Below are 27,249 nucleotides of genomic sequence, written 5' to 3' on the forward strand. Positions count from 1 at the left end.
TCATGTGAGAATCTTATTTCTGAGTGGCAGGAATATCCTGATTAATTCTTCCTAAGAAAGATTTGAAAGATAGTAGGTATAATGTGAATGTGTCATGGGCAAGAGTTAGAGAAGAAACCGATAGAGAATAAAACATTTTAGGTAATCTTAAAATAGTTTTTTTTTTTTCAGCCAGAGCAATTATGCCTTATGTCTTTGAGCTGAGAATTACTGTATTGGATCATAGGATTTGGAGAAAGAAGCCCTGGGTTTGAGTTCCAGCTTCTTAACTAACTAGTTATGTATATTCTTTCCTGGCCAAATACTCTAACTTCTTGAAGTTGCAGTGTCCTCAGCTACAAAAGAAGGGCATAGTACTGCCTCACTCATAAGGCTGGTACAGCGGACCAAATGGGGTAATGTATCTTAGATGTGAGGACAGCCTCAGAAGTCAGGCCAAATGAGCTTGAACTGTGTGATCTTGGGCAAGAGCCTAGAATATGTCAGTTTTTCTTGTCCACAAAATAAGAATAATTATGGTAGCTTCCTCAAGTGTGGTTGTTCAGATTAAAATAAATTAATGCCATAAAACATCTAGGTCCCTGACACATGGAAATGGCTCAGTAAAAATTAGCTAATATTATATCGTATTTGCAGGCATTGTTGTAGCCCTGATACACTTCCTCACCAATTATCTGGGTTCTGTCACCAGTTCATACACTTATTTATTTGAATTATAGTCAGATTTTATCACACAAAGCAAGCAGATAATCAGGAGCACAAGGGGAGTCTAGTTTGGATGTTTCCTACAAGAAGTTTATTTGTATTTTATTATTATATACACCCAAGTCTTATCCTTTCTCTTTGTACCTTTTTTTAAAGGCAGGGGATTCTTTCATCTCTGAGTATCTCTTAGTGTTTAGAAGAGAGCGTTGCTAGTAATGGGTATTTCTGCTTAATAAGTATTTCTTGGCCATATGAAGCTGGCTACCAGTTTTGGAGGGAACTCTAGCAGTAAACAAACAAGCTCAGATCACTGTGGCAGGGAATCAATGGCAATCTGGAAACTTCATTCAGTGATAGAAAAGAATCTGTGGAGAGAAACGGAGCTTGGTAAAAATTCAATTTTTATGATCCAAAGGGATTACGATATAATGGAAATGGTATGGAATTTGGGTTCAGTACCACAACCTTGGGCATGATCTCCAGCAAGTGACTTCTTGGTGGGCATCTCAAATCCCTCATCTGCAAGGTGAGCATCTATGGGGATACTTGAAGCGATTAATAGAGGTCATATATGGGAGAGGGCTTTGTAAGCTATAAAATTAAAGCACAAATATTAGGGTCATTGGAATTCTGAAAGACAAGCCAATGATTCTGAAGAAGACACCAAACACCTACCTTGCCAGCTACATATCAGTGGCTCCTTGTTTTTAACTTTTCATTTTGAAAAGCACTGAGTAGAATCCATTGGTCCTTTGGAATAAAGAACCTATGAAAGGGGGCAATACTTACTTCAAAAAGTTTACCCTTAGAGGAAGAAGTCTGTGTGTCATCACTGGAGACTGAGGCTAGGGAGAAGACAGAGGGGAGAAAAGGCGAAGCTGCTCCAGTTGTCCATGTAGTTACTCTAATTCTGTTTCAGTTCCCAGAAGGAAAGCTGGTGTGCCCCTCCTTATCCGCATCCCTCCCTCTCTATTCCTTTCCATCTACATCACTTCCCACAGGGTTAAGGCCAGGGGAGAAGTAGCGAGCATCCCAAACTCCTGTCTTGATAACCACTAGGAAGGATGTTCCTGGAAGCTGTGACGAGAAGGGAATTGAAATGCTGTGTGCTGTTTGTAGTTAAATATGCCAGTAGCTCCAGGGGGAAGGACCTGGGGGTTGGGATCGCAGCTCTTTGCTAAGAGAACTATTACCAGTAAAACCTTCTTTGGTCACTGAGCTCAAACCTTGAATTCTAGTACAAGGAGTCAGGCTGCTGCCTTGCCTTTGTACGCCTTGGTACAGAATGTTTGTGGGTACTCATTTATGACAGTGAGTGCTCCCTGGGCTCTAAAGTCCAGTGGTGTTCCTCCATACTTCAGCAGAGGCTAGGTCATTTCTGAGCAAAGGAGGAACTAACAGGTCACTGAATATACTGGGGCAGGCAAGGGAGAGTTCTACAATGAGAGGATGATGATGTGCTCTCATATTAATAGAAAAATGAAGCTACTCCCGACTCATTCTCAAGGTGATGGGCATTTCTTATTGAACCGTTTTCCTGATAACGGGCTTGCACTGAGCCTTGTGCCTTCTCTGCCCCATTTCCTCCAAGGGGATGTAAGCCAGCTGGCTGGGATTGTGGAGTCTGTCCAGAGGTCCAGGGACAGGAGACAGCTTGTAATTAGGGGCAGAGCCAGGCCCAAGGTCAGAGTGGGAGTCATCAGCCTTCAGCATACATGTGAGCCGTTGGTTCACAGTCATGAAGTTTTCTGGTTGTTTGGGGAAGGGCTGAGAGAAAGCACTTAGATCTCTGCTGAGCTCATTACCTTAAATTAGCTTAGATGGTGCAGTGGCCTGGGCAGGAGGGTATGTTCTCTAAAGTGCTGGGGAGCAAAGAAGTGCTCGAAGATGGAAAGGAGGGTCACATCTGCTTCACAAGGAAAAGAGCTGTTAATACCTTAATACGTGCTAGGGAAGCACAAACTCTGTGAGCTAAGGAGGCCATTTTTTAGAATAAGCTCAGGATGTACGTCAACTCCCAGAATGCAGGTAGGAAGTAAACGGAGCAGGTAACAATGCCCTGCTCTAGCTCTACCCACCTTGGGGAATTGAATCATGTCCTCCACAAAAGCCATGCTCAGACCATAACCCCTGGTCCTGTGGGTGCGATGCCCTTTGTAAATAGGGCCTTCGAAGATGTTATTAGCTAAGGCATGCCCAAACTGAAGGAGGGTGAGACACAGTCCAATATGGCCAACGTCTTTATAAGCTAAGGAAATTGGAGGGAAGAAAAGCCACAGGGAGCAGCCAGAAGACAACGGAACTGAAAGAGAAAGATGCTGCCATGTGCATTGCCATATGACAGAAAAGCCAAGAAATCCCAAAATTGCCATCTACCCAGAAGACACCCAAGAGTAAGCAACAGTAATACCATTGCATAGGATTTGTTTATCACCTGGGAAAGTATACCACCCTGTTAGCTCTTTATGAGGCGATAAGCTTTCAGAGTTAGCTTCTCTCTGCCTATTTTTAATTCTTGGGAAAACTGGGTGATGACACTGACTCTCTTCACAGGAACGCACTAAGTGAGGATTAACTAAGTAATGAGTGCAAATGGTAAGGATGATAGAAATGCTCAATAAAAATGCTGATAGATTTCTCCCAGAGGAGAATTCCTTCAGTGCCCCTTTCATCTGGGTCTTAGTCAGCACGTACCACCATTCTCTCTATAGACTCCTCAACCTTCCCCTTGGAAGCCTTTCCTCTGAAGAGCTTTGAACAGTTCATTGGAATGATTCACTGGTTCTCCCACCAACTGCCAGAAGTGACAGGTCTTGTAATCCTTCTGTTTGGGGAAAAATTGAGGCAGGAATTTTGACCAAGTTGCCAGTGATGCCCCCATTCTTATCCCAAGGAAAACAGCTTTTTCAAAAATATTCCATCCTGAGTATTCTTTGGAAAGTTTTCTGGAGAACAATTTAGTGAAGTGTATTCAAAATTCTTAGATAGGTGGAAGAGCCTTGCCTGAGGAATTCCACTTTCAACATATAACTATTCGTCTTCTCATTTACTTTTCTCTTCTTCACACTAGAGTATATTTCTTCAAGAGAGAATTCAACCATTTTGAACTTAGAATTGACCCTTACCGCATCTGCCCATCCAAATGCGAGAAGGACGAAGAGTCTGCTTCTTGGTGGGGCGCCAGCCTTCCCCAGGCTGCTTATTCTCTGATATTGGGCACATTCAAGGATATCTATACATTTGCGCAGAACCATGGAAATATAGACATGAACCGCCTTCAGGAATCACCACCCACACTTGCTATTTTACACATGAGGAATCTGAGGTCCTGAGAGGACTAGTGGCTTACCCAAGAGTTCATACCTATTCAGGGTCACAGCAGAATCTAGAGTCCAGGGTCCATAACTTCCCATCTGTGTTTTCCCCAGTTATGGAGGTTTAATGATGTGGTATCTAAAGTACAAAGAAGTAATTTTAAGGTGAACCTTTGTAAGGTAGAAAAAGAAATAATATTTGTTCTATGTATCTTGATACCCCAGAATCCAATATTAGGAGTATCTATAGCTCATTCTGTGTAATTTAAAGCTTAGGGGCCATGTACTTCAATTCATTCAATTTTTCTATCCAAGGAGTGCAAGTTCTAAAATAAAGGAAAGGGACTTTCTTTATCAATCTTTTAGCTAAGCCTCATTGTGTCCTGTGTCCCATACCTGATCTTCATTAGGACATTGTAGGCCAGTACTTACTGAATGCTATTTCTATACATTTATGCTTAATCTGTACAAAGACCCTTTGAAGTAGATATTATTATTATTATTGTTGTCCCCATCTTTAAAATGAGGATATTACACTTACATTGGTTAAGTTGCTAGCCCAAAACTAAATATTGTACTTGGATGAGCATGAATTCACCCTCAGGATCCTTACATTGCCCCTCTATGATACAATGTCTCAATTTGTGTTACAAGGTTTTACATGTGTGTACAATCTTTAACCTAGCAATTCAATTCTAGGAACTTATCCTAAGTAGAAATCATGATGTGCAAGTATAAGAATATATGCCAACTACATTTTTAATGTAATATTTATGTAATCTAAGTTCAGTTCCCAGTGCCTCCTAAAAACAGAAACAAAACAACAAGCAAATAAACGAAAATCCAACTCAGGGAAGCTGATGTGGCTCAGTGGTTGAATGCTAGCTTCCCACTTATGAGGTCCCCAGCCCTGGTACCTTAAAAAAAAAAAAAAAATATATATATATATATATATATATACACACACACACACACACACACACCAAAACATTTATTATAAGAAAAACTTCTAAACAACTTAAATGCAAAACAATAGGTGATTGGTTAAATGATCTGTAGTATAGTTACTGAGTGAAATACTAGCTTCCTTACAAACCATGCTCTCAAAGGGTATTTTTTACTTGGATAATCATTAGTAATATATTGATAAGCATAAAACACATGTTGCAAGTCTAAGGAGACATGATGACTCAGTGTAATGTGGGGTCCTGGAACAGAAAAAGAACACTAGGTAGAAAGTAAGTATAAATTTTGCTTAGTCATTATTGGGGATTGAATCATGTTTCCCACAAAAGCTTAGGTCCCAGCCCCTGGCCCCGGGGGCGTAAACCCATTTGCAAATAGGACCTTTGAAGACGTTATTAGTTAAGGCATGCCCGCATTGGATGAGGCTGAGCCTTAATCCAATGTGGCTGAAGGCCTTATCAGCAAAGGAAATTAGAAACAGTAAGAGAAGCCACAGAGAACAGCAGGAAGCTGGAAGTCAATGGAACCCAGAAGAGAGAGAAGACACCACCATGTGCATTGCCATGTGACAGAAAAGCCAAGGACGTAGGATCACCAGCTGCCAGCCCCAGAATGCTACAGTCTTTGGGGAGAAAGCATCACCTGATTGACACCTTGATACTGAACTTCTAGTTTCAAAACTGGCAGCCAAAAAATTCCTGTTGATTAACCCAACATACTATAAGGCATTTGTTTTAGCAGCCAGGAAAATAAAACAATAATAATGTATCTATATTAGTACAGTAATTGGGACAAATGTACCCTACTAATGTAAGATGATAATAGGGAAATTTGAGTGTGGAGTATCTGGAAACTCTCAGTACTGTCTTAGCCATTTATCTTTTATCTAAAACTGTTCTAAAAAGTTTATTTTCTTTTATAAAAGCAAGTTACAAAGCATTATATGCAGCAGTGCACACTATTTGCAAAGAAATAGAATATATGTATAGAAATGTATCAAAATAATGAAAGGACAGAAATCAAAATGTTAACAAGAATTATTTTGGATTGGTGAATGTGATTATTTTCTCATTTTATTTTTCTATGTTTTCCAGTTTCTCTACACTGAATATGCATTTTTTATAATTTAAAGAAATAAAACAATGCCATTCAAAAACTATCACTCCCATTTCCTTCTGCAGTGTTTGAATTCTCCTTCAATTTAAGAATAATTAGGGAAATGGATATGGCTCAACAAACTGAGCTCCCGTCTACCATTTAGGAGGTCCAGGGTTCGATGCCCAGGGCCTCCTGGTGAGGGCAAGCTGGCCTATGAGGCAAACTAGCCCACATGGAACGCCAGCCCATGCTGGAATGCTGCCCTGCTCAGGATTGCCCCCTTGTGTGGGAATACTGCCCCCAGTGAGTGAAAGCCACCCCACACAGGAGTGCCTGCTAACACTGAGAGCTGGAGCAGCAAGATGACAAAGCAAGAGACACAGGGGAGAGAAAATAAGAAGACGGAGCAGAACAGGGAGCTGAAGTGGCACAAGAGAGTAATCGCCGCTCTCCCACTCTGGAAGATCCCAGGATTGGTTCCCGGAGCTGTCTAATGAGAATACAAACAGACACAGAAGAACACACAGTGAATGGACACAAAGAGCAGACAACGGGGGAAACGGGAAGAGGAGAAATAAAAAAATATATAAGAATAATAATTAGAAAATGTTTCCTTAAGTGTAACTCATTAAATCTTTATTTCGTATTATTCTATATTCATGGAATAGTTCAACAGCTGAACTGGCTGTCATTTTGGTAAAAATGTGTCCTGAGAGAGTAGATCACCGGCTAAATAAACTACCCTGTAGAGAAGGACACAAGAAATGGAAGAGTGGGACAATCCTACATGATATTTACCTGCTACTGCCTTTTTCCTGCTCCCACTAAAAGTCACAGTGACTCCAAAGGGCAGGATGACATAGTTTCAGCTGTGCACAGGTGATCAAGGTGTGTAGGATGATTTCTGCTTAGGGAGATGTTTTCCCAGGCTTTGATCTAAGACCACAAAAAGTTAAGTTTTGGTTTCTTTTCCAAAAAAAAAATTTTTTTGTAAATTAATTTATTATAGTCCATGGTTTAACTTAGAGTTCTTTGTGTTGTACAACTCCATGGATTTTTTTTTTAAATTTTCAATCTAGTACCATATATACAACCTAGCATTTCCCACTTTTAACCACATTCAGATAGATATTTCAGTGCTGTTAATTAAGTTCACAATGCCATGCTACTGTCATCCCTATCCAATACCAAAACATTTCCATCGCTTCAGGTAGAAGCTCTGTATATTTTAAGCCTTAACTCTCTATTCCCTATCCCCACCCCATCCCCTGGTAACCCATGTTCTAGATTCTGGCTTATGAGTTTGCTTTTTCTCATTATTTCATATCAGTGAGCTCATAGAACATTTGTCCCTTTGTGTCTAGCTTATTTCATTCCACATAATGTCTTCAAGGATCATCCATGTTGTTGCATACGTCAGAACTTCATCTGTTTTTTTGGCTGAATAATATTCTATTGTGTGTATATAGCACATTTTGTTCATCCATTCGTTGGTTAATGGACACTTGGGTTACTTTCATCTTTTTGCAATTGTAAATAATGCTGACATAAACTTTGGTGTGCAAATATCTGTTCTGGTCCTTATCTTTAATTCTTTGGGGTATATACCTAGAAGCGGGATTGCCAGGTCATAAGGTAATTCTATACTATCTCAGTAACTGCCATACTGTCTTCCACAGAGGCTGCACCACCTTACATTCTTTCCAGCATTCCTCTTTCTCCACATCCTTATCAACACCAAAGTAGTTTTCTTAGTTGGACAACTCTTGGGTCTGAAACATACCTAGCCTATTCCCTGAGATGTGGAGAAGGCTGGACCAGACAAAGACGCCCTGGTTTCTAACTCTGGCCTTGCTAGTAATATGTGAAAACTCCCACCCCAAGACTACATTCTCTGGACCTCTTACCCTGTATTCAACCAAACCACCTTAATATTTACATGTTTTGTTTTGCTTGAGAGACGTTTTCAAAATCTCATTTAGATGTTTGGATGGTCTAGGCAGTTTTGTTTAATTCTAGCATTAAATGACCCTAAGATTCTGAAGCATGCATTACAGTGAAATCAGGATTCAACTGTCTAGTTTTCAGGTACTTTCATTGTCCATATTGGCTGGGTACAAGAGAAAACGAAACTACTGTCACATAAAGAAGTAAATCCAGAATTAGTTGGTTTCAAAAATGAACTATCTCTACAAAGACAGCCTCTGAAACATTCCTTTCTCTGTTGGCCAGGGGTGATGTCTTCAAACATCTACATGATTCGTGTTGCATTTCTGTTGGAACCTTCCAGCACACTGCTGCCTCATGAAGTGGAAAGGCAACCCAAGTCAGGGATTGCCCAAAGGCTTCATGACCTCGTTCTGCGCAATCAGTGTCTCTCATGGTAAGAGAAGGCAAGAAACAGGAAAAGGATCTGGTGGATCTGAAATGTCTTAGTCTCATTTTGCTTTGAGGTATGACAAGCTGTTGAATTCGCTTTAAGCTGAACAATTTGACCTTGTCTTTTTACCTGGCATTTCAGCCGTAATCCTAAAACAGACAAAGGCCAAAGGACCAGTGGACTGAGTGGGCAATCCCAACATTCTGAAGATCCTCAAGACAATTAGGGCACTCGGGGCTCCGGAGGGCAATGATAAGATAAGAAGGAGCCTGTTAGAACATCCTGGGGCTTCTGCCAAAGAGAACAGATCTTGTCTTACCTCACAGCCCCTTTAGGTCTGAGTTGGTCTGAGTGCCAACTTCCTAGAACCTTCACGTTCTAAATAACTCCCCTCTTCTACCTTTCATGAATGATGATGATGACCTAAGCATCTTGGAATGGGCTCAGAACACACTTGTGCCCCCGTTTACCTGGAGCAGAGAATGGCTCTGTGGCCCCTTCCACAGGACATGCATGTTCTGATCAATAAGAAATTATGTAGCACCACTGAGTAGCCACCTTGAGCTGTGCACTTAGTGTAGGTGACTAAAGAGCCAAACCCTTTAGCAGACAAACTAAGATTAAGCATATGTTCCTTCAGCAAATTGAAACATCCATTTGAAGAAAGCATCTGAATAAAACTTTGCTTTGTTGGGATTATTTTCTCTAGTGTTTTGCATTCGGAAAGGAGCTGTGAAGGGAGTTTGCAAAGTGACCCAAATTACAACCAATTTATATTTATTTGCATTGTTCAGATTTTTCCATTTTCTTTGGTGATTATTTTTTTGTTTTTTCCTTATTTCCAAATCATGCTTATTATGTGAAGGGAACAGCTAGTCCTGTGTTTATTCTCTTATAGACTTGCCAGTAATCCTAACAGGGCAACGAGTAATATATGAGTATGGATACTTAAGACCATATAAAGTTTATGGAAATAGCAAATTCTCTAACCTCTCTCCCTATACACACACACCCAAGCTTCTATGTTTACTCCATTCTCCTCTCCCTTTTTCCTTTTAATTCTCTTTGTATCTACTTCTCACTCTCTAATCCCTGCTAATTCTACCCATACATCACACTTGTTGGTTTTGGCATCTGACCTGTTGAAATGGTTCAGTATTTTGAAAACTGTGGTTGATGTATATGCATATTAACAGAATTCTAGGCGGGATCCTCAGATTTCTGTATTCCTGTCCCTATAGCAGAGAGAATATACCGTAGTCTCTAATAGACAAGGTTCAGCATGATGTTGTGATAATTGACAATGTGATCATTGTCTTTTCCTCTCTCCCCTCTCACCCTCCCTCCTTTCTTCCTTCTAAAAGCCATTTGATGAGGACATTTCTAGGAATACTAATAGGATGGGTAGTCTAAGGCAGAGGTTCTCAAGTATGATCTGCTGACCTACAGCAGCAGCACCTGTGAACTTGTTAGGAATGCAAATACTTGGGCCTCTCCCCAGACTTAATGAATTAGAAATTTTGGGGTTGGGACCCAGAAATCTGTGTTTTAACTAGCTCACCAGATGAATCTGGTATCAAGTTTAAAGTCACTCAGGTTAATTTCTGCATCAAGCCAAGGTATATAGGGCAAGGTTTCAGCTTACACTATAGTTGGGGAATATAACAGGGAGTAGAATTACCATAGTATTAAAAACACTGTCTTGAGCAGCTCAGTCTGTCAGCAGAGTGCATTCTACTCAACACAGAAATGAGGATGATGAAAATAGCACGAATATCATCTGTTCCAGAATTATTTATTCACACCCAGGTGACTAAACATCATGAAGATGTTGCTCAAACATGCTGTTGAATAACTGGCAATGGTCATTTGAACTCTTCCCAATTTAATAAATATTAGGATGCTGCTGCAAGTTTTGGTGAGTCAATGAGGAGCAGTAAATGGATTACTTTTTTATGTTTTCCTTGAGGGCTCTATTTCTTGGGTTTTCTTAAGAGTATGATAGAGTGAAATGCAGAATGAGGTTGAGGACTGGGACACAAGCCTGGTGTCATAAAAACTATTGCAATATTAGCATTATATGTTCAGAAGACTTCATGAAATTGTTTTCATGTTCAATGATGACATAGATTATTTTGTTGGATATGCCACTCCACTCCACCCACACACATCTCCCCATCTGGTATATGATCATTATCCTTTTTTAGCTTAACTTTCTTTCTTGGTCTTTTAAAGAAGAGCCTGCTAAGACATCCCCAAGATTTGTGATCATTTGCTCTACTGTACTTCTTCTAGCCACAAGGTAGAAAATGGAATAAGCTTTACAGAGAGTTCATTTTTTTCTAATATACTTTGTTGAGAAATCTGGTGTCATTTCTGTTAGGATTTTTCCCTTATTATTTTAATAGTATTTCTTTAATCTTTTTTATTTAAAAAATATATATTATTTTTCCAAACAAGCACTCCTCCTTCCTCCTTTCTTTTACCATCCCCTAGTAATCTCTAATCTATATGTCATCTGTGAATTTGCAATTTCTAGTTATATTTTATAAGTGACATCATACAATACCTGCCATTATGTGCCTTGCTTAGTTCATTGAGCATAAAGTTTTCAAGGTTCATCCACATCGCAGCATGTTTCATAATTTCATTCTTTCTTATGCCAAATAGTATTCCATTGTATGTATGTACCACATTTTGTTGCTCCATTCATTTGTTGATGGATGTGTGGATTATTTCTACCCTTTGGCCAAAGTGAAAAATGCTGCTTTAAACACAGGTATACAAGTATCTGTTTGAGATACTATTTCACATTCCTTGGGTTTATACCTAGAAGTAGAATTGCAGAGTCATATGGTAATTCTATATTTAACCTTTTGAGGAAGCACCACATTACTTTTTACAGTGGCTAAACCATTTTACACGCCCACCAATAATACTCTAGGGTTCTAATTTCTCAGTATCCTCTCCAACACTTATATTCCTTTTTTTTTTTAATTATAGCCATCCTTGTGGGTATGAAGTGGTATCCCACTTTGCATTTCCCTAATGGCTAATGATGTTGAGTGTTCTTTCACACGCTTATTTTCCATTTTTATAATAGTGTTTAATCTTTCCCTTTGATGGTTATAAAAGGAGGAGTGCATCCAGTATCCATATGGAATCTAAGCCCCCACCTGACATAGATGTGCAATGGACACAACTAATCCAATGTCCACAGAGAAAATGTGGAATGGATGTGGGAAGGGTAGCCATGGTGGCTGCTGGGTTTGGGGAATGGGAGGAAGAGATGAGATGTGGAGCCGGTTTCAGGACGTCGAGTTGTCCTGGGTGGTGCTTCACGGACAATTACGGGACATTGTAGATCCCCCCAGGGCCCACTGGATGGAACGTGGGAGAGTGTGGGCTATGATGTGGACCATTGACTATGGGGTGCAGTGGTGCTCAGAGATGTACTTACCAGGTGCAATGATGTGTCACGATGATGGGAGCGAGTGTTGCTGTGGGGGGAGTGGGGGGTGGGGGCGGTGCGGTTAAATGGGACCTCATATTTTTGAATGTAATTTTTAAAAATAAATAAATAATTAAAAAATAAAAATAAAATAAAACCATTAGGAAAGTGAAAAAAAAAAAAAAAGGACATTTCCAACAATATTTGTTGCTAGTCATAGGTCTGTTTTTCTAGTCATCTTTTCCAATTCAACTGAATTGTACTTATCTTGAAAAACTAAAATAACTTTAGGATAAACCCTAAAGATAATCTCACATTAACCTAAGCCTATAGAAGAAATATAGTAAAGTAAGGTATATGTATCATTTTTGAAAGTTAAGATCCTCATACTAAATGTTTTTTGATCATTTAATAAAAGAGTAATATTTGTTTATAATGCTCTACTATATTATAGTTATTAGATATGAATGAGTTTTGTTCATCTGTAAAGCAGTTAAATGTTAATTAGATTCTTCTATACTAGTGCTATCGAATAAAAATATAATGCAATTTAAATTTTTTCGTAGCCAAATTTAAAAAGGTAAATAGAAACAGGTAGAATTAATTTTAATAATGTATCTGATTATTTAACCTAAGATATTCAAAACATTGTCATTTGAACATGTAATCAGTATAGAAAATAACAAGAGATATTTTTCATTCTTTTTCCACATTCTTTGTGACCATTTTAATTTGGACTAGTCATATTTCAAGTACTCAATAGCCACAAGTAACTAGTGACTACCACATTGGATATTGAAGTTCTAGATTTATTAAAAGAGTAAGTCTGTATGAAGCTTCTGAAGTAATGCTCCCCAAATATGACAGATCACCAGATGGGTATACATAGACCCATTAATGAATATTGCTTAAGTGAAATTGCATTGAATGTAAAACTATTGATTTTTCAGTAATTATATATGTTAAAAAACAGTTTTTCCTATTACTCCAAAACTTTTAAAAGATACCATTGGGGAGCAAATGTAGCTCAAGTGGCAGAGCACCTGTTTCCCATGTATGTGGTCCTGTGTTCAATCCCTGGTACCCCATAAAAAATGAACAAGCAAACAAACAAACAAATCACCTCTCACAGGGGAGTGGATGTAGCTCAGTGGCTGAGCACCTGCTTCCCATGTACAAGGTCCTGGGTTCACTCCCTGGTACCTCCTTAAAAAAAAAATACCATTGCATTTCAGTTAAGAAGTGTAGCTATTTGAAGAAGAAATATTTTTGCACCATCCATTTTTAAATTTGATGAGCTTCATCAGGTAATGGATATCCTTGGTTCTGAGATACATTTTTCATATTTCAACATTTATGAAAACAGAACACATCTTCTAATAAATGTGTGCATTTAATGTAGCTGTATTTCTTATTTTCTTAAACCTCTGTCACTCAATCTACAGGGCATCTTAACTTTGTGGAAGATAGGTTCCTCTCAACACAGGGAGAGTTGGCTGTACATTGTGTAGTTTTATTTTTGGAGAACATGTTTCAGCACTTCAGAGATGGATTTCTTTTCTTTAGAGTGTTTCTTAAAAACTGGGATTAAAAAGTGGAAATATATAAATAATCAACAGTAGAATTAAAGCATTTGCTTTGGATAAGCAAAGGTGAGGACAATAAAGGGCAGTCTTCTTTTGTTCAAGCTCAATTTCAACTGCAAAGGATATAAATGTATAAAATCTTGTCACTGGGCCTTATTAATCTCTACATACTATACTGGAGAGGCTCCTGGAACTAAGCTCCTATTTTATATGGTAGAACAACTAGTGGTCTCTGGATGGTGAGTGTATTCTCTGAAACAGACACAGAAACAACAGCTAATGAAATGAGTCTTCTACCTCATTGTCCCCTTCCAAGAGGCATCAGGGGTTGCTGGCCTGTGTTCAGGTACATATAGAACTAGGCCACCAGTCAGTTTGTCCTGTTACAAGGAAAGATGAAGGATTCAGAGAAAAGATGATTGGGACAGGTGAGCAAGTTGAAGTTCATTCTAAGTATCTTTGCATTATTTAAACGATTCCTCTTTTGTGGTAAAAAGTAGTACTCTTATTTTTCACCTGTCCCATTTCTCTTTTGGGGAATTGAAAACGTCTTTGAAAATACCAATTTCCATAATATCGCATGCAAGACAAAGAAGGGGTTAAACAATTACAAGAAAAAGCTTGGCTAAAGCACCGTATCATAACGCAAGTATCTACTTTTTTTACGTATGTGCCCAACGAAACCTTATTTCTCTCTCTATAGTCCAGAAAAAGCAATGGAATAAGTTCTCAGTGACCTCCACACCATTTATATTGAGCTTCTTCTATTTCACTAGTCCCAGTTAATCGATGGAAACGTGAGCATGCCAAGGGGTGGTCCACAGAGCCAGTGGCATCAGAGAACTCCCAGCACCTGGTTTTGGTGACTCTTCCCACTGAAGGCGATCCTCTGTTAAGAGCCAGAGTCTAGAAGAGAGTGCACATCACAACTCATGCTCTCCATGTTTATGTCCAGCTAACAGGACACTGTGCACAGTCGTGCAAAGGACTTCTGTTGTGAACACTTGCCTGGGAGAAGTAGAGGTCTGGCAGCTCCCCTGGGTCTCTTGTAGTTTAATGGAGCTTTGTGAATCCACTTCCTGGGGTGGGGTGGGCAGGTCAAGTTTGTTTGCTGTAATTGTTCTCTTAGTACCACATTTTGTTTTGATGTTTCAAAAGAGAAAGGGAAACTCCAAAGGCTTCCCTTCCTGTGTTTCCTCCTTCAGCTCCAGCACACTTTATACTATTGACTTTTCTAGGTGGTTTGCCCAGAAATGCCAAGAGAGTTGTGGGCATCGCAAGCTTGGTCTAGACCTCAAAACTCTCTCTCGATGTGTCTTTCCATCCTTTAGTTTCTGCTCCTAAAGGATGGGCAACACCACTCATCTCTTTTTTTCCCCTTCATCCAGCTGAAAATGGGACTGCAGGCTGTGTCAGAATTAGTCAAGGTTTAACCAAGAAGGCCTTTCTGATCCCATTGTGCTTACCAGATGGCTTTGCCCAACTTTTGAATACGCTATGTGGAGTACAACAGTTTTTCCCAAACCAGGCCTATCGAAATCTTATACCATAGGCCCCAGAATTGAGGGAGAAAGGAATTTACCTGAGTCAAAACTGCTGTTTTCGGGGAAGAGGGTAGAGAACAACCAAATGGGAGATTGGCCCACGTTAAGTTTGTTCTCTGGTTGGTGGATCAGCAAACAGGAGACACTGACCACCAAGTAGTGGTCAAAGGGCAGGAAAATAAAGGTGTTACTTGTCCACCTCTGACATAGTGTTCGTTGCTCCTGGTCAAAGCCTGAGCCTAGAGCTTCTATCTTTAAATGGAAGCTAATGGCCGGCAGCTAGAACTCACAGGCAACCGCATGATGGGTGAGGTAATGTCCACACAGCTCTCGGAAAGAAAGGCAGTGTGGCCATTACCGTCCCAAGATTATTTTATAAAAGTGAACCTCGAGTTCAGCGTGATGATTAACAAGCTCTTAGAGCCACGTTATTGATTCTACTATCTTTAGAGTAGCTAATGCTGGGCACCAACAGGCCACAGACCCAAAGCCTTCTTCCTTCCTGTGCAACTGTGCTTTGCCATGGTCCTTCCTTGGGAAAATGCAAATCACTTAACATACACAGTGGGACATTTTTTAAATGCATGTGCTAGGAGAAAGGAAAAAACCTAAGCTGATTTTGTGATGTTTGGTGGTTTTATTTATTTATTTTTTCTGATAATAAAAATTAATACAGGCACACGGAAAAATCAAAACATAAAAAGGAGAAAGAAAAAAAAAGTAAAAAAATTATTACACATTCCTTTATCGTAAGGTGGCTAGTGGTTGCATTTTATTGACACATGAAAGCATATGATCATATTTAACATGGTTTATAACTTATTCCTTTCCTAGCCTACATCTCACAAACATCACTGATAATTTCACATGTAAATTAATTTAGATATCAGTATCATTCTTATCTGCATAACATATGTACTACTGGTTATTCCATTTAACCAATCTCTTGTTGATGGATACTGAGGATGTTTATGACATTTTTGCTCTTCTAACAATGCTCTGATGAACCTCGTGCAGGCATCTTTGAGCTTTTGACCTGTAGTCTCTCTATGATCAATCCCTAGAAGAAATGCTGGATCAAAAAAATTTAGAAATTTTATGTCTTTAAACACATTGTCAGATTTATCACCAAAAGGGCCATCCTAGATTTCTTTCCACCAAAAGCATGCTTCCCCATGTGCTTGCCCACACTGTGTATTGTCAATCCTATTGATCTTTGCCAAACTGATAGGGAAGTGGAATGTCCAGTGATTTTTACATTATATTCTAACTATGCCCTATCCGAATGGAACTGAATGCAGTTGTTTTGTGTTAGGGGACCTGGTTTAACTCATCGTACAACTGTTTGAACCTGTGTAATAACCAGCTATGAAATTATGAGGCTTTCCTGTAGTTTTACAAAAGAAGCCAACCTTTCAAATGGTTTTAATTACTCTCTCATTTATACTCCCAATATGCTAGTTCACCTGGAAAGCTCTTTGGAGGAGCCCCAAATGGCCCAGCATCAGTTGTCCCATGAAAGACAGACGATCCTAGGCCAAAGACCACTTTTCAGAGGAGCATCTGGGAAATAACACGCTCAACAGCTAAGATTTCTTCTTTGTGTGGCCCGCACCAGTCGATTCACTAGGAGGTATCAATTCCTTTGCCTTCAGCAATATTTTCAGAGTCTTGGTATGTTTTAAAGGTTGCTGTCTGCAGGATAGGTAACTGAGGAGAGCTCACACTTCATCACACGCATGTCATCCTAATTTCCCAGCCACACACAAGGCAGAGTATTTCTCTCTTCACTGACAGGTTATGCCAAAATTTATAGGTCCTGGTCTCTGTGAAAGAAAAATACTGCTTGGGCAAAGATTCAGATAACTCAAAGATATAGGGTCAGCATTATCTGAGTACAGAGGCAGGACTTTCTCCTCTTCTACCAGCACCAGAAGCCTTTCCCCCAACACACATAAACACAAAGACACACACACCCACCAGTGTTTTTCATTTTTCTTTTTGTAAAATATTACTTTCAAATACTTGCTTTCCATGAAGTAACCCCTGATTGGTTTACTTGGAGTTACTTTTAGGCAAGTTCATTCACCCAAAGCTTACTGACTGACTGTTAACTAATCAATGTGGAACCTTGTCCTAACATATTTTCCTCAAATTCTTTATAGATAACAGAAAAATGAGGAATGAGCAGGTTATCTTGTGCTAATATTGGGAAACCTGGTATTTGGAATTCTGGAAGTTCTAGTCTTATACCCAATTCTTAAGGCCTCTTTCCTGGATAGCCATATAGAAGAAAAGCCAGGGGCTGTCCTGGGATTTGATTTGGTTAGTTGGGCCTGGATTGTAGGTCCTTCTCCCTTACTTTAATTTTCTGCTTTTTCTTGTATCAGAGAGTGAGCGCTATCTTCTGTAATCTATTCTCCAAGCTTCCATGTTCTTTGTTCTCCCATCTCTCCACTTGTCATATCCACCTAACGGTGTGAGTAGGACAAACCCACTGAAGCTCTTGGCCAGGGCCCCTAGAGCTGAGAAGTCCCAGGCCAGCCAGGAGGTGCTGGATCATTTTCAGGACTGAGCAGGTGCCACCTACTCCCCTCCCAGGCCCAGAACTCAATATACTTCTCTACAGTTTCCCAAGACCCTCACCTTGAATGTTGTTTAAAGGTACTCTTTGAAGGCTTCAATTCAATCAAACACACCGTCAGTTTTGTGGCTGGCCAGAAATTTCGAAAATCTGGTAAATGAATATCAAGGAGAGGCCTTATAATTTTAGTACAAAGAGCATGTGGAGAGTGAGCCTTGTAATAGTTTTAGAGTCTAGGGTGAAATAATTCATGCACAGTTTCCTCATCTATAAAATGGAGTCAAAATTAATGACGTAATGCATGATTTTTCCTTGGCATAATATTTGGCACACTATAGATACTTATTAAAAGTTGCTGTTATTAAGGTTACATTTCTATGATTTACTATCTCAGTAGCATTTCTCTAGTAGAACAGCTTGACTAGGCGGGGACTACTGACAGTGAAATAGGTTCATTGGAATGACACCACCGAGGCTGCAAAGAGAAGTATGAAAGAAAGCATCCAAATACATCTCTTTTCAGTGTCATTTTCAGGGTTGCCAATGTTCATAGAAAAAGTGCCATGGAGGAGTTGGGATAATGCCAGTTTTCTTTAACTATAGGAGAGTCCTGTTTAGAAAGTAGAGATTTTCTGTCCATATTGAACTTTTTCATCTCCTAAATACATCTAGGGGGAGTGTGAAGGACATGAGTGGGGTGATTTTAATTGTTGGGAAGGCTAAGCATGTATGTTTGATTTAGATCAGGTGTCAACAAACTACAGCACACTGCCCAGAACCTTCTTCACCTGCCTTTTTTAATTAAAAAAAGTTTTATTGGAATACACCCTCTTGCTTACATTATGGCTGCTTTCCTGCTACCATGATGGAGTTGAGCCATTGCAAAGGAAACCAGATTTCCCAGAAAGCCAATCATAATTACTAGCTGACACTTTACAGAAAATGTTTGTGGACCCCTGATGTAGATTAGAGTGGCATTGCTTTTGATCGAATAGGTAGTGGCTGCTTCTAGCACGTGAAATGTATACTACTGAAAGGAACGTAGTAGAACAACATGAAACTTAAGGAAAATTATACATAGATGTGTTTATTTGGAATAGGAGGGAGAGCATCCCTTGTACCATAATCTCTTGGGTGGGTGCATACGCAGAGCTAGGGTGAAGAGCTAGAAGATGGAACTGACGGTCCTTCCACGGGAGCTTGTGTCTCTGGCTGGTTTACAGTTTGTAAAGGGTAAGAAAAACCACCCCATCACAGGCCCAAGGGAACAAGATTATGGCTCTTTATACAATAGCTGTAAAGAAACATAAAATAAAGGTTCTACAAATATCTATGCTAGGTGAGAAATATTTAATAGAGATGAGTAATCAGAGTTTGTTCTATATTGAGAAGATCTGTCTTGGAATCCAGACCAAATAGTCTCTGTGGCAAGAAAACAAAGATCCATCAGTGTGACTTCATTTGGAATAATAACTAGATAAATATCCAGTGAAAAGATTAGTGAGAACATTCACCAGTCACCATATGTTGCTGTGAACTCCCTGATGCCTGAGACATAAATGCATGGATTTTTAACGTGTTATATGGATGGATACGTGTGTCGCTTCTGTGCACACTTTTGAAAGAACATACTTGTATCAATTTTTAAATCAGAAACAGAGAAAAATAATTTAGATGTCTGAAGCGTTTCTGACGCAAAATATTGGGCAATGCGTAAACAATTCTTGGTGACGTTTTAGTTCGTCATGTGTACAGAATATCAGATTCAGTAGTTACGCCAATGTATGAAACTATTGCTCTTAGCGTTGTTTGTTTTTTAAGTGGTAAACATTACCCTAGAGTATTTTTAAGTTTGTGAAAATGGTGAATTGATGAATACATACCCAGAAAAAGTAGCCACAGGCCCTCCTCTCTCCAATGACCACCCTTATCCGCACCCCATCCCAGCTCCACACCCCACACTTACACACTGCCCTCCCACTAACGTTGCCCATCCTGTCTCTGGGACACACAAAGCATATGCCCAGGATAAGCTTTGCTTTCAACCACCTATCGGGCTTTCAGCATGTGCTTTGAAGAGATAGTGACTTCGTTATGCTCTGGCATGCACCATCATGTCAGCACAGCAGCAGCAAGTGGAAGATTCTACTTTTCCTGATAAAGATCTGTTGCTGTTTCCTGTCTTGAAGACGAAAGTTGAGCAAATGTAAAGGTCATCTGTGTTTATATTAACTATGCAAGAGTTACACTACATTTTCGCAACAACACCAGGTCATTATTTATCCACTTGTCCTTTTTTTTTTATCATTCCTTTGAACTGCCTGCATTTGCTTATCATGATATTTCTAAGTCTGTAAACAGCTCAAGAGTAGCTGTTCTATTTCTCTAAATAGAGTCTTAGGTCATTTTATTATCTGGCTTTACAAGTCATAGGAATGCACCCATCTGTTGTCCTACTACATCTGGGATAACTTTAACTCCTTAAGCCTGTAGAAAAACCAGAAAAGCCATTGTGACATTAGTTCATTACTTTTTCCTGCCACACTGCTTTCCAATATATGATTTTACTTGAAAAGTCACCAGGAAATCATTAAATATCACTGCTGTTTCTTTGGAAAAGGCATTAAACATAATGGCTTCTGCTCCTCGACTTACTCCCTTTCTGGCTTTCTGTCGCCCTGATTTTTCTCCATGGGATCACACCCATTCAGAGCTGCTTCTTACTAACCCAGAAAACCTCTAACGACGTGAACCATAAAAACACCAAGGTTACTTTCCCATGACCAGTGGGCAGATCGCCACCCCAGTGGAGCAGCGTTCTTTTAGATTTCATTACATACATGATTTGATTACTTCGCATGCATGTTTCAGAGGTAACACCACAATGGTAGATCTGTTTTCAACCCATTTGACTATCTACAATTTGATAGCTCCTTCAACTATTTCTAAAGCAACCAGGTTTGAATCACACTGTATGGGACAAATCACAATTTATCAACTAATTATAAGATAATTATAATGTGTGGGACCCACAAAGTGTATGCCCAAGATAAGCTTCTCTTTCAACTGCCTGTGCGGAAAGATGCTCAACATCGAGGACATTAACTGATATTGACTTATTTGTGTTGAAAAATTAGAAACACATAATATGAACAGAGGTAGTTTCAAAGGCACAACTGTTTTCTTCCAAGTTGTGATCCATGTCAGCTAGAATAGGTAAGGTTTTACTGTATTAACAAATTCCCCTAGATTTTGGCAGTTTGCCACAATGGAAGTTTATTTTTCACTTACACTGTATGTCCACACCATACACATATACACTATATAGAGTGTGTGCATAATTTTTGCTTTTTCTACTCTTTTTTTGGAGGTCTAAAGGGTTAAACCTGATGTGAAAAGAGTTTATGGAAACTGAATGCACTATAGGTTCATATAGGAAAGGAAGGTGTTTAGTAAAATCACACGGATCCATTGTTGACTATGCTATCATAATTTGCATTTTAAAATCAGCAGCTCTCCAACCTTAGGACAGTGCTAACATTATTGTGGGTAGATTTTGCAACCTAATGATTTCATTCAGCGAACTATACAAAACCACCTAAGATCAGATTCCTAATCAAGAGGAATTCTCTTTCAAGTGATCAGAGCCTTAACTTTCTTCAAATTCCCCCCAAAACTCTCATGTCCTTGAATATGAAACTATGTGTGCTTATCAATGAAGTGGGGAGCCTTGGAAGATTCCTTTTGCTGCACCATGTTCAAGGAAGTAGAGAAATCTAGTAACATATCCATGAGCAGCAATAAATGATACATAAATGGCTACTGTTCAAGAACACACGTGCAGAGCCTGGGCATATGGTGGGTGCTTGGGAGAGTGGGAGCGACCTTAGATTAAGGGTGTATGGAAAGAAGTGGGACCTTTCCATTCGAGCCCAGGGGTGAGCTGCTTCTCATAATCCAAGTAGTTTTTCACAGTATCTGAGAACTTGCACATGTCATATTATGTTCATCACTGGAAATTATGACTCTGCTTTTCCTTTTGCTTCAGTGATGAGTAAATGGTAAGCAGCTCCAGAGGTAGCTATTTATTGGAATATACGCTACTTGCTAGTATAGACATGATCTGATTGTGTGTTGTGTTACACTGCTTCCTTTTTTTTTTTTGGTAATTCAGAAGCACTTTCCCCATGTTTGTTCAATTAAGCATCCATCACGGTTAATTTATTGAACTTTACAACAGGCACCTGGAATATAAAGATGACTAAGTCATAGTTCCTGCCCTACAATAGCGCACAGTCTGAATATGTCTGCATGACAATAATAACTAGCATGTATTAGGCTTCTACTGTATGTCCTCAAATATATTACCTCATTTAGTTCTCACATGACCTTACGAGGTAGATATTATATCTCATATACATACACATACTCACACATAAAGGTAATGAAAGTGAAGCTCAGAGAAATTAATAACTTCCCTGTGGTCATAGGTCAGTTAGTGACAGAGTGAGGATTTAAGTCCACATCTGTCAGATTCCAGAGCCTAAATTCTTATCTACCACACTGTCATTTCTTCTATTTTATAGCACATGAACTGTGTAATACATACATTCAAACAGGAAGCATGACTTATGATAACTATGATGGTAGATACTACAGAGTCTAATAAGCAAAGAGAAATCCAAACTGCAGGAGAGGACTCCGAACTTTCCCTATGAGTCTGTCCTAACCCACCCCTGCCAATAAGCAAGAATCTACATGCCTCGTCTAGCACTCATTCTCAGGCTGCCCACGCCGCCCACCCCTGTCCCATTGCATGAGAGGAGGCTTCGTCCGAATTTGCCAGAACTGTCATCTCTCTTATGATTCCCAAGAGAAAAGAAATCAGGGACAGTTGATAGGCACAGAGTTCCTCAGATATGCCTGTTTCCAAGGTCAGGGCCCATCTCAGAAAGTGTGTTTTCATATATCCCCATCTATGCTTATTTTGTGTTTTCTTAGCCTATCTATCAAGCTCACAGATGGTTTATATATTGAGATTTATTTTATTTTAAAAACTTGACTAGGAGACTCCTAATTTCCATCTTTGCTCTGATTTTCTCTACTAGCCTAACTGTCTGTCCATTGTCAGTGGGGATAATATCCACTTTGTCTGATTGTTAAGCAAGTTAAGATAAGGTATTTTTAAAATGCCACAAGCACCTAGAAGGAATTACTTCATAAATGGAGGGCATCCCCATTTATTGACCTGATGTTTTGCCATTAAAACAGTTATGTTTTAATGAAGATAAGCTGTGACTTTCTAAATTGGAAATTGTCATATTCAATTATCAGTTGGGAAATGTATATATATAGTATGAGACTCCTGGTCTCACTCCCTTCATAGGTAGGCCTGGGCCTATGCCTAATAGATAGTGATAGAAAATTAGAGGATTCAGGATTAAGGGATAAACTCAAAAACAGATAAAATTAATTGAGAGCTAATTGTGTACTAAGCACATTTCTAAGCATATTTTATAGTTATTAACTCACTTAATTCTCTCAACAACCCTATAGAACAGGACTTTTAAATGTCCTCAACTTACAAATAAAGAAACGGAATCTAAGAGACATAAAATAATTTGCCCATAATTGAAAGGCAGATAAAAGATTTGGGTCCGATTTTTCCTGGTTTTAAAGTCCACGTATTTCCCACTGTATCGTACTATATTTAACATCACAACTAAGCCAGCTGTCTGCTGTTCTCAGGCTGAGACTGTGTTGAGAAACCTAAAAATTCTTGGCAAATCTCCATCAGGAGGAAATATAGCTTTTAAGTGGTGGTCAAACCATAATAAAATTTAATTTATTGATATAGCTCAATGGAAAGAGCAGGATGAAACCTGTAGGGTTTTCTAGTCATAGTATACAAGACAGACTGAATCCATGATTGGATGCCGAGGGGTGAGTCTGGGGTGGGGGTCCTATCCCATGGTATTTTTAGCCCAATATTGACACTTGGGGTTGGTGATAAACATTCAACTGGACTGTGGCGACGTAGTAGGGTCCTGTTTCCTAACATCTTTATTTGAGGCCCAGCCACCGTAGCTTCCAACTGAAGGGGATAAGTGATGAGGCATCAGGAAAACATCAGAATGAAAATGTCAGAAGGAAGAGAAATGGAAGTGTTTCACGGAGGTTCCAACCCACACCTCACCCCATGCAATTAGGAAAGAGGTGATAGGAGCCCAAAAGGATAGGAGAGAGATTATAGATTTAGGCAATCCTTACCAAGCTTGGGTCTGGAAAACTGAGATATGCCTAGTAGCAGAACTGTGGAAACTATTAGCAACGAGCTAATTGCAGACATCTTAGTGTGCTGTGCCTGCAGAAATGGGAAGGCATTTTCCCCTTTGGGGCTTTATTCTTTTTTTTTCTGATTTTCCCTGTTCAGGAAAAAAAAAAATTAATTCTTTGAGCATTGTAACCTCCTGCTATGATTTCCCAACTGCACAAAGGAGAATAATTATAAATTAATAATGACCCAAAATAGAAAATGCTAAATGTGTGTAGTAGATACGTGAAAAATGTTCTGTCTTGTAAACTGGATTGTTTTGGTTCCTGGCAACACAGAGGAACAATTCTCACCTACGCAGCTCAAATTGGCTATTATAATTCACCCATCATTTTCCACTGGCATAAATTTTCAGGCTCAGTGGGACTTGGACCATCAAGTGTCCTGAACCTGGTCAGGGGAAAGAAAAGTTTTTCATAGCACGGATACTTTTCCTTCCTTGCTCAGAGAGATATGTGGCCTTTGACACACACTAATTGGGCTCAGTTTTCAGAATATTTCTCTTCAGAAAACCTTAGGTTGGAAGTGTTCATTTATTAGGAACCTTCTATGGACAGGCATGGAGCTGGATGTTTTGTGCATGTTATTCATTCAAAAAATCTACCTGGAGCAGTCACCATGTGCTATGCTGAGTGCTCATTGCTGTGCTGTGTCTAATTCTAGCACTGTCTTGAAAAGTATGTAGGATTATCCCCATTTTACAAATGAAAAAAAAAAAAGATTCAGAGAAGTTGTCACACACACAAGATGGCACAACTAAGATGTGACAAGGCAGAATCACACCGTTCAGGTCCCCTAACTTCCTGAACCCTGAATGCCCCCAGAGGCCCAGCTCTAGACCCATTCCTGGGGCCTGCAGCCCTCACAAGTGTGCTTCCTGGGGCCCAGGCTCCTTGCCGGGCCAGCTCACTCGCTCCCTGCTCAGTATTGAAACTCAGCCCAGATCCTCTGTTCCTGATACTCTGTGCCTTCCAAAGTGACAGTTACCTAATTTGAAGGAATAATTTAAAGGCTGAAGGAGATTGCCAGTAATCACCATCTCCACCCAGGTGCATTTTAGCAGGAGCGTTCCGTCCACACCCTACCTAGGTTTTTATCTAATTGTTGAAACTTGGGCCGGGTGAAGAAAGATAGACAGATAGACAAGGGGGAAGGCAGGTATTTCAGCCAATTCCCCTTGAATCAGATACTTTCTAGATTCCCTTATGGCCTCAGTGCTGGAAGCTTCCATCATGGCAGCCCCTGGTCACACTTCTAGAGCAGGTTGCCTTTCGAGGTGGGTGGGCCAAGATATCCACTCATCACAAACGCACTCTGAGGGGATTTCTTTCCAATACCCAGAGAGTCCTGCATCTCAAAGCACGTTTAGCCAAACTGAAGGAAAATAATGTTCACAAATTGGGTAAGAGCTCAAATTGATGAGTTGGTGGCTTTGCATAGAGTCATGACTGGGATGTCCCCAGTTGACTGACTAAAAGAGTTTTCTGTTAAGTCAGGAAAGACTTCTTATAGCTCTCTCCTATTGCTAGAGTGCTTGTGAGCTATTGTGTTTATGATCAGGCTGCTAACTTGGTAGGTAATTCAATAAATGTCTCTTTGGCTAATGACCTACAAACCTCAGGGCTTTACAGTTGCCGTACAAATAAAGAGGTCTCTTTCCACGGCAAAAACAACATATTCTGAATCTAAAAGTAGAAAATAAAATCCAGTTACTTCAAGTTCTAAAGAATTTAAAAGTTTAAAAAGACCACAGATAATTGGTTCTTCTTTCATGATTCCAGATGCACTTTAGGCTGTTTCATTACATCCCCATATAGTAATAGCCAGCTGTAATTTATTTTCATATTTATACCAGTAGTTGAAAAGCAGGATAGTTTTAATTGGTAAAATGCTTTTTTTAGTCAGAATGAAGACCCCTTTTATAATATCTTTTTACCTATTATTTTCCAGTTTTTGGAGTTCTGAAATAAGACCTAAGCTCATATTATAACTAGATATGTATACTTTCATTTTAATCCTCAAACTTCACTTCTGATATTGTCAACAAATGATTTCCCCGGCCTTGTAAAAGGATTAGAAGTTTAAATTGACTATAGTTACCAAGAGGCTTTTGTTCTCTCCAGATGAGGATTTATATAGGAATATCTAAAATCAGATTTTATCCTTCCTAATTCACCTTATACTGCTAAAGTAGGCATGAGTCTGATCACCAAATAGGCCAAGGCCTTTTGGTATACAAAACTGTCATCTATTAGGCTGTTATCATTCTGCCAAGATGAAACTATAAATTAGATCTGTGTGAATGATCATAGAGCATTTATCTAAATATCATGTATTTCTTAACTTGTAGACTCGGGTGACTTCATAGTGCTCTTAGATAGGATGCATCCACATTACAGAAAAAAAAATAGGTAAGGGTGTCAGTGCTTTGGGCACAAACTGGCCCTTACATGAGCAAATATTAAGATACAACATGCACTTTTTAAAACTCTCCCCTGTGTTACGGCATACTTAGCATCAATACCCTCATCACAGTTCTGCCACAATGTTCTATAGGCAGACAATAACTGAAATGCTTGCAAGTACCTCCGTTTCCCCTTTCTCTTCTACCTCTTAATCTAAATTCTGTATCCTTCCTGTGTGCCCCCTCGAATGGTTTCTTCTGTCACGGCACTCATCATCTACTGTAAAAGCCTATTACTAGTCAAATAGTTCCCCCTCCTCTATGGGTGGACTTTCTAAGGAGAAGAACATGCTAGAGTCACCTTTTTCTCCCCCATGCCAGGCTTAGAGCTGAAGAATTGCTTGCTGAGGGGGTGAATGCACTTTTGAGACTCCCAGCAGGCTTCTTTGCGGTACTAGAAGTCTGCCTTCATTTCATCTGTTTGGTTGCCACCAAGATGAGAATTAGGAGAGGGGAAGAGAGAACCTATTTGCTTGCAAAACACCTTCCTGTGGAATTACGAAGTTGTCATTCAGGGGTTCTTAGCAATGGAGTCTATCCTTAACATTAAAATTCAGAATTTTAGAATTTTAATTACCAACATTCTCTATTATCATACCACCATCGTTTCTTACTACTATTGCTATGGTTTTGTCTAATATCCAAAGCATAAAAGGAATCATCTGATTGAATACATTTCTGTATATAGTTTATTACACCACAGCAGTAACATTGTCCCAAGATGTCAGTCCTTCTGGGAATGAGATAGGTACTTCTGATGGCTAACTCTTAAAGGTACCATGTTATTTGTGGAAGGTATAATTTAATATATTTTACTAGCTTC

Source organism: Dasypus novemcinctus, chromosome 29 (genome assembly GCF_030445035.2).
Source record: "Dasypus novemcinctus isolate mDasNov1 chromosome 29, mDasNov1.1.hap2, whole genome shotgun sequence".
Taxonomy (NCBI): domain Eukaryota; kingdom Metazoa; phylum Chordata; class Mammalia; order Cingulata; family Dasypodidae; genus Dasypus; species Dasypus novemcinctus.